Consider the following 13,652-nt stretch of genomic DNA (forward strand, 5'->3'; position numbering starts at 1 on the left):
CCTCCTCCCTCTTCTTCTCACCCCAGCACATCAGCTTTCAAAGGTTCAAAGCCTTCCTGCAGTGACTGATGGGAACAAGTGAACTGGCCTTAGTACCAGCATGTCAACATGAACAGGGAGGGCAGCCTCACTGAGAACAGACTGACTCCTATCACAAGCAATGACAGACTCCAAATACCGTCTCAGATTATTCTGTTCCACAAACCAACAGTGATAGGATCTTGACTCCATCACACCAATGAAGCTTATAGCACACCTAGCTGTGGGTTTTTGAAAAGTTTAATACCAGAGCAGAATAGAGATGTGTGAACATTAATTGTTAGGTGGGGTTTAATTTGCTTTAATTTGAGTTCACTACCTCCAATGTGTAGATTCAATAGGATATCTTTCCCATTAGCCTGTGGGAAGGAAAATAGTATATCTTTCCAGATAGAATACTTAAAATACTGTTTCAATACACATAGCAAATGCTGGTGAAGGACTAGAATGCAATTTTTGTGTGAACCTGAGACTTCAAAGAAACCTCTTACTGCATACTCAGTGGGTCTCAGTTGCAGACTTAAGGGTTATTTGCTGACTTGTTTGCTTTTGTGGGAACTTTAGAAAACACAGTGACTACATGAATGAACTTTAAAAGTTAAAAAAAAAAAAACAATCAGTGATCCACAAGTTCAAGATACATTGTTAGCACAAGATGCTTTCAAGCCATCTGAGTCTCAGTGTGTCCCTTTTAGCTCACAGCATAGCTCTTCACATTTACCATGGCCAATAGCTGACAGTGGGCATTATGTGCAGCAGCATCAGTGCTGGCTGGTAAACTGTTCAAACAGGTGCACAGTGCCTGATGAGTTTAGCTTCTACCTCATACCCATCAAGACCCTAGGGTGTCCATGGATTCAGCCCCCCAGAATCTCCAAATCTTACTATGACTGGACAGCTCCCAAGCCACTAGAGTGTTAAACATTGTGTCTATTGCCCATGCAGAATATTCTTTCTCCTCTTCTCCCCTCAGCTATACTTTATGAGCAGGCTGCATCTCAGTCAGGATGCCCTCTGTGTCCACCATGCAAATGTACAACTGTTGTCTAGGATTCTGTAATGGTAGTAAATACCTGAAATAATAAGCTTAGGAAGAGAGACTACATATTTTAGTTCACAGTTTTTGAGGCTTTGTCCTATGATCTACTGGTCTTTCTGTGTGGTATGTCATAGCTGAAAAAACAAAAAAACAAACAAACAAACAAAAAAACCTGTCTACATGGTGACTGGGAAGCAAGAGAGGACAAGGGCTAGAACCCACAGTCCCTTTAATAGCATAGCTCAGTGACCTGAAGACGTCTCATTTGGCTCCACTTCCCAATAGCATCAAATGCTTTAGGGATGCAGTCCCAGAGACCAAACACAGCAGTGGTGTGTGCATGTGTACATTCGTGTGTGTGTGTGTGTGTGTGTGTGTGTGTGTGTGTGTGTGTGTGAAAGAAATAAGTCTTGAAAATGTTTCTAGAGTCACATAGAGAAGTACAATCTTTCCAAGAAGGCATGACTACAAGCAATAAAGGAAGAAGCTGATAGACACTCTTTGCCATCTCACTGGGAGAATCTAGTGGGGAATTCAATAGAATGCAAAGAAATCATTATCCGTGGGTGGTAGATCCACATGTGAGCATGATATATATACACACACACACATACATACATACATACACACACATACCACATATGCATACACATTCAAAAAAATTACATAAGATACATCTCATCCTAGTCAGAGGTTATTAAAACAAAATAAAAATAACAGACATTGGCAAGGATGTGGTGACAAGGAAACTCTTATACATTGTTAGTGGGAATTGTCAGCTAATTCAGAAACTATGGCAAGGATTGTGTAGAGTCCTTAAAAAAAAAAAAACTACCATATGATTTAGTGCCATATTTTTTATTATATATCCAGAGGAAATTACATCAGTGTGCCAAAGAGGTTCCTGTCCTCTGTGTTGAAGTGATGATACCTAGCATGCAACCAGCCTGGGTGGTCATCTACACAAGGGAATATTATTTTACCATAAGGAAAGAGATTCTGTTGCTTACAACAAAATAGGTGGACCTGGAGGGCATTAGGTTAACAGAAACAGACCAGACACAAAAGGACACATAACACATGTTTTCTCTTCTATGTGAAAGACGAATATGCAAGCCTAGCTGGGTAGTGGTTAATAGAGGCCTGGTGGGTGCTTTTGTACATACTTACGCATGTGTGGAATTATTATGCTAAAACAGGTTAATGTATACAATTATGTAAATCCAAAGCAAAAACACCCAATAAAGTTATAAACTGTTTCTTAATCTTCAAAACATGAAGAATGCCTAAGTATCATTCCCAAGGCTCTTGAACCTCCTAGCTGTTTCTTTCCCTCTGGAAATAAGTCTCTCCCACTTAATATTTTTAAATTAAAAGATTTAACAGGTTCACAAAAAATACCATGTAGGGCAAACTCATTGCTGGCCTTTCCAAAGGGTAGCATGAGGCCGGGACACTTTATAATGGCATCTAAGCAGACCAGCAGTAAAGGGAAGGCAAAGAACCACGGGAGACGGTGTTAATAAACTCTGCTACAGAACTACTCAACCTCTACCTGGGCAATTATGTACAGATCAAGTCATCTGCTGTGGGCCTACCTACAAAAGACAAAGTGGTTGCATGTCCTTGTGTCACAAAGACGATGAGGGAGGAAGTCAAGTTGGTAGTTAGAAGTAGAAATGGAGATTTTCATTGCCCAGGTTATTTCCAAACGGAAAAATGAAGAAGCTACAGTGGCCATTCTGAGTTGAACTTGACGCTACTTACATATCTTCCCATAAAGTCATAGGAAAAGCTAGATCATGGAGCAGTTCTCAAAATGGTGTTCCTAGGCAAGCCACAGCATTGCCTGGAGATTTGTTGGAAAGACAAATTCGGATGGACTTAATCAGAAACTTCAGGTGAGTTCAGCAACCACCAAGCCCTCCCTATGAGGGCTCCATGCTCCTGGGAGCTTGTGAACAAATGCTTGTGCCCTCATCTGATTGGCCTGTAACATGTGTGAGCTTTCTGAACTGTCCAGACAGCCTTGCATACCAATGAAATAGGAGTTCTTGTGGGGTGGGAAGGAGAGGGTTTTTGTTGTTGTTGTTGTTGCTTTTGTTTTTCAAATGCCCAGTGACTGCAAAGTTTACCTAAGTTGGAGAGTCATTGATTTAGCATGTTACTAGTTCAATGGCACTGCCATCCTAGAGGATGATGTAAAATAGTCTATGCAAATGATGCTCACAATGAGAGGTGGAAAGAGGCTCCTATTTACAATGCCTTTACCATCTCAAGAAACAGCTGGATATTTTTTTCTTTTTTAAAGATTTATTTTATTTTGAATTACATTGTATGGGTATGGGCACCTGAGTGTAGGTTACTTTCAAAGGCTAGAGGAGGGTATTAGCTCCCCTGGAGCAGAACTGAGGTCCCAGGTGGCTGTGACCCACATAGCACAGGTGCTGAGAACCAAGCTTAGGTCCTCTAAAAGACCAGTTTGCAATCTAAACCATGGGGCCACCTCTCTGGCCTACCCCTGGCCCTATCATGCTTTTCTTTCTATTTCCTTCATAGCATTTATCCCTATCAATAAACATGCTTCTCTCTTGTTGATATCCATATCAACGAAGACTGCTATATGAATAGGACTCAAGATTTTTCTCAGTCAGCATTTCTTCAACAATGACCATATTTCTGTCTGCAAAATAGAATGACTGAAACAGTTGTTGGTTAACTGAACTAATTTTTTACGATAATCCATATCAGAACAAGATAAATCAGGCCTTTCCTTAGCTACTGTGTTTCCAAGACTCCGTTGCTCCTACTTACAGAAGTAAAAATGTTAGGAGCTGATGAGATGGCTCAGTAGGGAAAGTGATTCCTGTGTAAGCATGAGAAACTGAGTTATGATCTCCAGCCTCTATGCAAAAAGCCTGGTGTGATGATAAGCATGTATAATTCTGTTGCTTGCAGAAAGAAGGGAATCTCTAGTGACCAGTGTCTAACCAGTCCAGCCAATAAGTGAGGTTCAGGTTCAGCTCAAGACTCCATCTCTAAGCAACAAGGTAGAGAGCAAAATTATGCTCATCCCAATGTCTGTCAGTTATGCACCAGTAAGGCAATCTTCCTTAAATCTATTTTTTTTTTTCAAGCAAGGAAGTCATATGAATAGAATAAAGCAAAGTTGGCTGGGGAGAGCAAAAGAAAGACATCAGACATTGACTTTTAACCTCTGTGAATGCATTCATGCATGAGTACACACACACACACACACACACACACACACACACACACACACACACACACACACACACACACTAAAGGCTGTGAACCCCAGAAATATAATGTCTTGAACCCATCTTTATGCTATAGCATCATAGCCTTAGAGCCAAAATTCTTACGTTTGGGGCTAGAGAGGTGGCTCAGCAATTAACAGCACTTGCTGCTTTTGCAGAGGACCCAGTTTCAGATATCTGCTCCTAAATGGTAGCCCACACATGTCTGTAACTCCAGTTCCAGGGGACGGGTGCCCTCATTTGACTTCTGAGGGCACACACGCGATGCAATTACATATTCAGGCGGGCAAACATGCATACACACAAAGTAAAAATAAATACATCTTTTTAAAAGTCTTAAGTTTTATTTGAATGGTGTGGAACTTTCTTGCACTCTGACCCCTTTGTACTCAGTCTTTAAATTTCACTTTAAACAAGTGCATCTCAGAAGGAATTCTAGTGACCTTGTCCTACTTCCTCTGCTTGCCATTTATACAATTCGGTTCAAGTTTCCTTCTAGTATGGTCACGGCAATCCATCTTTTCCTTAACAGAACAGAGCTACAACTGGGCTGTATATCAGAAGTAGGTGGGGAGTAGTTCATATTTATGACCTGCCATCTTTTTCCTTAAAAATTCATTTTTCATTAAATCACTTAAATCTCAAGAAATAACTTAATAAATTCACTCAAGTATCACCTCCCTGAGGATTTTTATTATATAGCTGAATAAGTTACCTCTGCAGTTCATACGTAAAACTGCTAACAAAAACATCCACAGCAATGAATCTATAAAAGTGTTAAGGCAGACCCAGCTCCTTATGGATTAGCTCTCAATTTACCCTATTTTACAAAAACTTGAGAATATTTTACTCAAAATATTTCATGTGAGTTCAATGCACTTTTCAACATATCCTCATCAAAAATTCCAATTCAAAAAATCAAACAGCTCATAAAAAGCACAGTGAATCCCTGCAAGAGAATGAATGAGTGATAACTAAGATGTTTACACAAGAGGTCTTAACACTAATATTTGTTAACTTCACAAAGGTCTCCACAAAGGAAAACCTTTCCTTGCTTTTTCTTTTTTCCATTTTTAAGACTACCTTTCATTATCTATAATTATGTGCATGTATGCCTGGGGGGGTATGTGCACATGAATGCAATGCCCATAGAGGCCAGAAGAGGTAGTCAGATCCCCTGCAGCTGGAATTACAGGAAGTTGTGAGAACCCCGTAGTGGATTCTGGGAACAAAACTTGGGTGGTCTAGAAGAACCGTAAGTGCTCTTACTAGCTGAGCCCCAGTCAACTTTGCTTTCTTCAATCCACACAACTTCCTTGCTTGAAAAAAAAAAATAGATTTAAGAAAGATTGCCTTACTGATGTATAACTGATGTACATTAGGATGAGCTTAATTAATCTGTGAAATTTAGTAACATTTGAAATGGAATGGATGTATATGAAATAGTCCATTATGGAACATTATTTAATCTTTATTTATTCAGTCTTTTCTTCCCCCGAAGACAGAGTTTCTCTGTGTAGCCCTGGTTCTCCTCTGTAGACCAGGTTGACCTCAAACTCAGAGATCTACCTGGCTCTGCCTCCCAAGTACAGGGATTAAAGGCATGTGCCACCACCACCTGGCCCCTTATTCAGTCATTACAAAGGAAATTCTACCATATGTGACAATGGGGATGAACACGAAAGCTTTGTGATAAATAAAACAAGGCAAGCACATAAAAGCAATACTGTCTGATCTTTTGTGACAAACAGAACAGTTCACATGACAGAAAACAGGGGTAACTAGGGGCTCAGGTGCAGGGGTGACTATCAGGAAGGGCTGAGAAAAGACTATGGGGTTTCAGTTGTTAAACGAAACTCTGGGATTCTAATCTGCAGCGTGTGGCTGTAATTAATGTGTAATGTCTCCTTGAAATCCATTTAGAGCAGACTCTAAATGTGGTCACCACACATGAGAAAATGGTTAACTATGGATGCCAATGGGTGTGTTCATCTGATTAAGGCAGCCACTGTAAAATGTGCAATGTGACAAATCATGTTTTATGCATTTTAGAAACTGCTGAAATATGTAAGATGCCATTCACAGTGTTACCACTGTTCAATGGTAAAAACATCCTGTCCTCAAATGTAAACTGGTGCAATACTGGAAACTAGTTTGGAAAGTCCTCAAAAACATTCCTAAAAATAGAACTCCCACATGACACACTATACCATATCTGGGTGTGGACCTGAAATACTGTATGTCAGCAAGAGAATCTATGAAGAGAAGATTAAAGAAAAGACATCAAAACATATCTGAAAAATGCCATAGTGAAGCACATTATTCTGTATGCTAATTAGAACCCTGCCAAGTTTTCCCATTCCCCTATCCAATCACTTGTACCCTGATATTCCCCTTTCTATTGCTGGCCACTCCCTAGCCCCAGCAATGGCCCCTTTTTTGCTTTCCTGTTTTTGTTTGTTTGTTTGTTTTTCTCTTGGTTACTCCAGAATATGAACTCCCATCTGAAGATGTAGAGCTAGAAGCCTCAGATGAAAGAGGAGAGTGGGCATGTAACATTTAGAGCACATGAGATGATTGTAGTGTCCTGTGGGAAATGGGACAGTCTTAGTAAGTGACACCCATGAAAAAAAATGTTTAAAAGATCAAAGAGGGTAGGATGGGTTGTGGAGGGCCTGGTGCTAACGCAGGACTACCCTCCTTCTTGATGAACCTCTAGCACTACTGTTCCTAAGCAGTGGTATAAATTCCTTTAGATAAAATGAGTAACTTCAGATTAAAAATACACACCACTGACCAATTGACCAACTGATGAATGAATGTTCACAGCCAAATAGAGTGAACATACTACAAAAACATGCAGACAGACAACTGTGGCAAAAATGAAATATTTAGGTAGCATTATCAATACAAATGTAGCAAACAAACACAACACACCAGGGAAAATAACTACTTTGATAGCAACATTTTTTAAACAAACTTTCAGAAATGTTTGTGTGTGTGTGTTTTTAATTTCCCTAAAAATGTCACCTGATTGGATCCAATAAATCAACCATGGAGGATGTATCTGAAGAAAGATAGAATAATGGTTAAAAAAAAAAGATGGTCTTTGCAATAGCATTGTGCAGTCAAAAGAATGAGGAATTGAGTTATTGATGAGAGTTACTATAATCACATATTGGGGTATAGTGATATAATTAGATATATTTCAGAAACTGATGTTCTATAAACAGTAATATATCCTGTTAGACTTTTTTAAACAACGAAACCCGCTATGAAAGCAACTACTATTAACATATATAACAAATTGGAAAAACCAAAGGAAAGTATAGAAAATACCATGTTAACATGCTAGAGATGAGTTTTCTTCTGCAATATCTTTTAAGGATGATTCTCTATACTTCAATATCATATTTTCTTAGTTGCTATTGTGCTGTTTTCAAGTTCTAAAAACTCTGGTCAGTTTCTCTAAATCATCTCTAAGTGTTCACACACTCCCTGATGACAGAGGCCATTTCTCAAATCAGGTTGATGTTCCCTGAGAGGTCCTTGAACCACACAGCTCCCTGTGCCTGCTTGACTTCTGAAGTTAGAGTCTAGAGTACTTGTCTGTACCCAGCATTTGTGACTAAGTGTCTGGCTGTCTAGACTGAATGCCTTGACACCTGCAGGCCTCAGATTCTTCCCTACTGTTTACCTTCTGAGGACAAAACCAGCAATATGTCCTTCTTAAAATGATGGAAGAAGGAAAGAGAAAAAATTCACACCCTCATAGAGGGGCTAGAGAGATGTTCAGCAGTTAAGAGTCTTGCTTCCCTTGCAGAGGACCGCAGTTCATTTTCCAAAGCCTGCATAATGGCTGACAACCATCAGGAACTCCAGTTACAGGGGATCTACCACCTTCTGGCCTCTGTGCATCCCAGGCATGCATGTGGTATACATACGTATGTGCAGGCAAAACACTCAAACACATAACAAATAAGTAATTTTTCTTAGAAAGACTGAAGAGAAAGCAGACATGCTTGAATATTAAACTTCAGACAAAGGTTCAAAGCATTCTGCCTGGTTAACATGTGCAAAACACTTGACAATGTAACTTTCTAGCAAGGTGGGATCGAGAAACGATCATAGCAGGAAATGCACTTTGGAAAAGAAACGATTAGAAAAAGATGCAGGGTTGCTGGGATGCATTTGGTATGCACAGTCAAGACCTTACTTTATTCATAAGAATGTTGTTGCAAAATGTCCTACCTGACTCACCCCTGACCCCCATCCCCGCTCTGCAGTGAAGAAGGTAAAGCTGGGTTAACTTGCCATAGCTGCTCTGTGAAGCCATCGACCTGCAGCATGGGCTTCTGGGAGTTAAAACAGGAAAGTTGCAGAAAAGGATCCACGCCGGGAGGTGCTGACATACCTGTGCCCCAAGTAGGCCCACCCATGCCACTGTCAGAGAAACTGTCAGGGAAACCTACCAGGAGAGCACAGCTGAGCGGGGGCCAGGTGGGCACAGGTCTCTCTGACTGTGCTCCAATGCTTCTTCTCCATCCCACCACCCAGAGCATCGTGGGAGATGAGAACATTTCTTTACTCATGTATTCACTCTTTGCTCCTCTGAGTTGGAGCCATGGACTAGAAGGACATGTATCATCTGGGACCTTGTTACAAGGAACACTCAGGTTCCAGCTCAATTTCTCAGTCTGAATCTGCATTTTCCAGTGCTCTGAGTGACCTTGATATCTACTCACATCTAAGAAGACCACTTTCATTTGCATCTGGATGACTGCTTGCTCTAGACCCATTTCTGGGCATTTTCTACAACTCTTGCCTGGAACGTGGCTTTTTTTGTAATGAAGCAGTTCAATGAATCCTTTCAAATAGTGTCTGTCCACTGCACTGTCCCTTGTTCTTAGAATTCAAAGAGAATAGTTTGCTGTGTAGTATTTCAGGAAAGCATATCACTCTATGCTACATGAAGACCTCATTGCAGCTGATGAGGGAGATACGGGTACTTCCAGTGTGTAGAGGAGGAAGGCAGACTTTACAATGGTGTCCTGGTCAGAACGGACTCCCTGCCAGTCTGAATGCACACGGATTGCCACAGGTGCCAGTGTCCCAACCCCTTTCAGATTGGAGTTTGATGGCTTCTCTGCATCACCCTTTCCCCTGACCTACATGGTTGCAGTAACTGTGGGTCAAAAGCCCTGAATGGTCAAGCTGGTCTCTCTGCTCTGATTACCAAAATCAAGGTTCAGTGGACTGGGATGTCCTGGAGAAATCTCACTCCAGACTCACTTAGGTTAGTAGCAGATTGCAGTCTCACATGGTTGTAGAGCTGAGGTCTGTATTTTCTTGGTAGTTTCTGGACATGAGTCACTGTCTGTTTTGGGGGGCCTCCATATGCCCTGGTTTGTGGCCACTTTCACCTTTACAGCCATCCGATCATGAGTGAAATGTTCCTCATGTTTGCCTTAATCTCACAGCCTCCTCCCAAACAACAGGTGAAGTATGCTCTCAGCTCTTAAGACATCATGTGATTATTAGATAAGGCCCCACCTGGGATAGCTCCAGGATCAACTACTTCCCACAATACCCACAAGCTTAACTCCACCTCTAAAGTCCTGTTGCCCTAAAACATACAGCACATTCTCTATCATGATCTGGGTTTCAGGCCACAGAAACCTTTGGGTGGCCTTCCTCCTGTCCATCCATTGAAATCAAACCCCACTCAGTGACATCACCTTCTGTCTTTCCCTTTCCTTATCATTTATATTTTCTAGTCTCTTTGTAGTCACTTAACATTACATCCAGCTAGAAGATATTCTCCTGTCTCTTAGCCACTGTCACCCTGGGGTACATTAGTGACATTCTGGTGACCTGGCTCACTGCCAAGTCTTTTCCCTACTAATCTGCTTTTCATAGTCACTCTTTGCTGAGCTGTTGCCAATAGGGAACCTGTGGTAAAAGGAAGAAAGTTGTCCTCAGATCCACAAGCCATGTGGTTATTGTAGAAACCCCAGCTTTTACTTGATAGGTTATGGACACACATAAGTGTATTAAAAACAATTTGAGGATGCATGAGCAATTCCTGGTAATAGGAGATGTGATTTTAGAGCACCTGTCAAACATAGTATTTTTACAACAAAAACAACAAACCAAAGGTAAACAATTCGAAGCCTCAAAGAGCAGACTTCAATAGAAAGAAAGGACTTTGGAATGCAACCTGTTAGCAATCCTGTGGGGTGGCAGGGATTGATTTGGGCATCCACATCTGAACCCCCTTGCTGCTTTTAAAAACATGAAGAAGGAGATGAGAACTAAATTCAAGTACATCAATGTGATATTTTTAGAGACAGAAGTGTGATTCACATGCTAATATAAAACCCATTTCTTTATTAGGGATAGAGGAATGAGCCATCTCAACAATGAAGACACACATGGTCTTGATAAGGGGAAATCCATGGAGATTCCACTGTCCATCCTGAAGGCCAAAACAATGCTCCAGTTTTCTTTCTGCATCTTTTTACCTGCAGTAGATATAAATGGCAGCCTTTTGAGGATGCAATGCAAGCTTGTGGCCAGCTGTAGAACTGCAAGTCGCTCCCGCTCCTTCTGTACAAAGAGACAGGACCCTGTGAAAATGAGTTTATTGTAAAAGCCTTGTTACAAATAAAATAGTCAAGCCTTGAGAAAACATTTTTTTTTCTTTTACTGAAAATAGATTTTTTTGTTACTATATATTCTGATTACCATTCCCCTCCTTCTTCTCCTCCCAGTTCCTACCCCCTCACCTTCCTTCTGGATCTGCACACTTTCTGTCTCCTCTTAGAAAACAGACATCTAAAGAATAATAATAAAATAATGTAAAATATACTATTATAAATAAAAAACAAATTCAAATATGTTGCAACAACCAAACAAGAAATAGAGCTGAATAAAAAGCAGAGGAAATGTCTGTAGATGCAGACATACATGCATACATATTTACACACACGGGAATCCTATTATATATATAATTTATAAAATATAAAATAGGTATATGATATTATGCAACAGATTATACTGAGGGCCTATAAAGTTAAAAAATGCCCTAACTTAATATTATGAGACAAAAATCTACAAAGATGCCTTTGAGTTCATTTTCTGTTAGCCATATACTGCTGGGTATGGGACCTGCCCTTAAGAGCGGTTTGTTTCCCCAGTTAGACTCCTTCCTTGAAGAAAACTAAGTTTTCATATGCAAGTGGCTATCAATTGGCACTAGCTTCTGGGTTAGAAATTGGGGTAGTCTACTTCTCCCTTCATCTCTGGAATCCCATCTGGTGCAGACCTGTGCAGGTCCTGTGCATGCTGCCTTGGTCTCTGTGAGTTCAAATGTGCACCAGGCCTGTTGTGTCTAGAAGGCCTAGGTTGGTGTCATCCATCCCCTCTCATTCTTACATTTTTTTCTTCTGCCTTCTCTTCTGCAGAATTCCCTAAGCTCTGGGCAAAAAAAAAATATGAGAGGGATAGGCAAATATAAGAGCCATTTGAGGTATCATATGAAAACCTAATACAGTAGAAACTTCCTATAATATATATATATATATATATATATATATATATATATATATATATATATATGAAGGTCATACAAATGAAATTGCCAACTAGTGGAAGACAAAACCTCAACTGGCCATCTCTCATCACCAAATGATGTTTCTAATACCAGAAATGGGTTACATCTAATTGAGTCCTTGGCTAACATTTTCCCATAGGAATCCCAAACAACACAGACCATTGCTAAGGCTATTGGGGCTTCTTATAGTGAGTAAGCCCCTATTGCTGAAGACAACACCTCCATGCCTACACAACTCATTGAACATGGAGAGGCTGAGCTGGTGCCTGCCAAGAACCTTCACTCCTACCGATGAGTGTTCATGGCACAGGAAGGTACTCTGCATTCTACTAAAGAAGAAGGGTAAACACCAACAAGCTACAAACCCTTGGATTTTTGAGAGTGGCCCTCCTACAAGATATGCTGGTGCAATGGTGGCACAAAGCTTGTGGGTGTAACCAACCAATATCTGATTTGAATGGCAGCCCACTCCATGAGATGAAACTTATACCCAACACTGTTTGGGTGTCCAAGAACCTGAGACTAAATAGTCCAGGGACCTAGGGGAAAATAAAACATAACTGTTCTGCTAAAGGAGCACAACAACAAAAGATTTCTAATGACATGCAAATATATATATATATATATATATATATATATATATATATATATATATGCCTGTGCCTTGCTCAGCCATCATGACTGAAGCTTCCTCCTACAGAAGATGGAAACAAATAGCTAGACCCACAGTAGACAATATGCAGGGAGTGAGAGACCTTGGAACACTCAGCCCTAAAACAGATGTCTCCATAAATTCCCCTCAGAGAAAATATTAAAAAAACAACAACTTAGTTTTGTTTCCCTGAAGCTCACCATATAACCTAAATAATTCCTAAATTTTAAGTGCATAAAATGGAGCTTTGGATAAAAATTCACTGGTGAGGTGATTTCTTTTGAGTCAGTGACTTTATTTAGGGTCATGATTAAAACCCAACATGTTTAATAAACACCTCACATGATATGACAGTGACGATTATGAATGGACAGGAGCAGGGGTAATCCTTTCTGCACTATGATGAGAAGAAAGATGGAAAGAATGGTGGAAGGAGAAATGGGAGATAAGAGAATGAACCTCCATTTATCATTCAAGAATTATTTTTCATCCTTTCCTTTCTCCTTACTCCTTCTCATTCCTAGTACAATATTAGTGTCTCAAACAGAAGGACACATTCATCTTTCATTAATCACTCATATTTGCTGGGACTGGAGATGTAGCTCAGTTTGAAGAATGCTTACCTAGCCCTGGGTTTGATCTAGCACCACATAAAACTGGGCATGGTGGCACACTTCTGCCATCTCAGCTATCAGAAAGCAGAGACAGGAGGATCAGGTCAACATCATTCTTGGCCTCATAGTAAGTCCAAGGCCAGCCTAGGCCTGGAATTGCATGCCTGTTGGAGACCCTATCTGAAAAAGAGAGTGTGTGAGAGAGGGGAGAGAAACATTAAAGGGAAAAAGAATGCATAGTTGCTAGAATGTTTTCTTTAAAAATCTTAAAGTACCAAAGAACTTAAATGGAAATGGCCCAAGAGCCAAAATTGGAGCCATGTTCCCTAAGTCTCCTCAAATGGAGATTTTAACCATTTTTCTCTTCTCATCTATTGCTAAAACTAACATGTGGTGTGTGTGTGTGTGTGTT

This window comes from Peromyscus leucopus, chromosome 3 (assembly GCF_004664715.2).
Source record: "Peromyscus leucopus breed LL Stock chromosome 3, UCI_PerLeu_2.1, whole genome shotgun sequence".
Taxonomy (NCBI): domain Eukaryota; kingdom Metazoa; phylum Chordata; class Mammalia; order Rodentia; family Cricetidae; genus Peromyscus; species Peromyscus leucopus.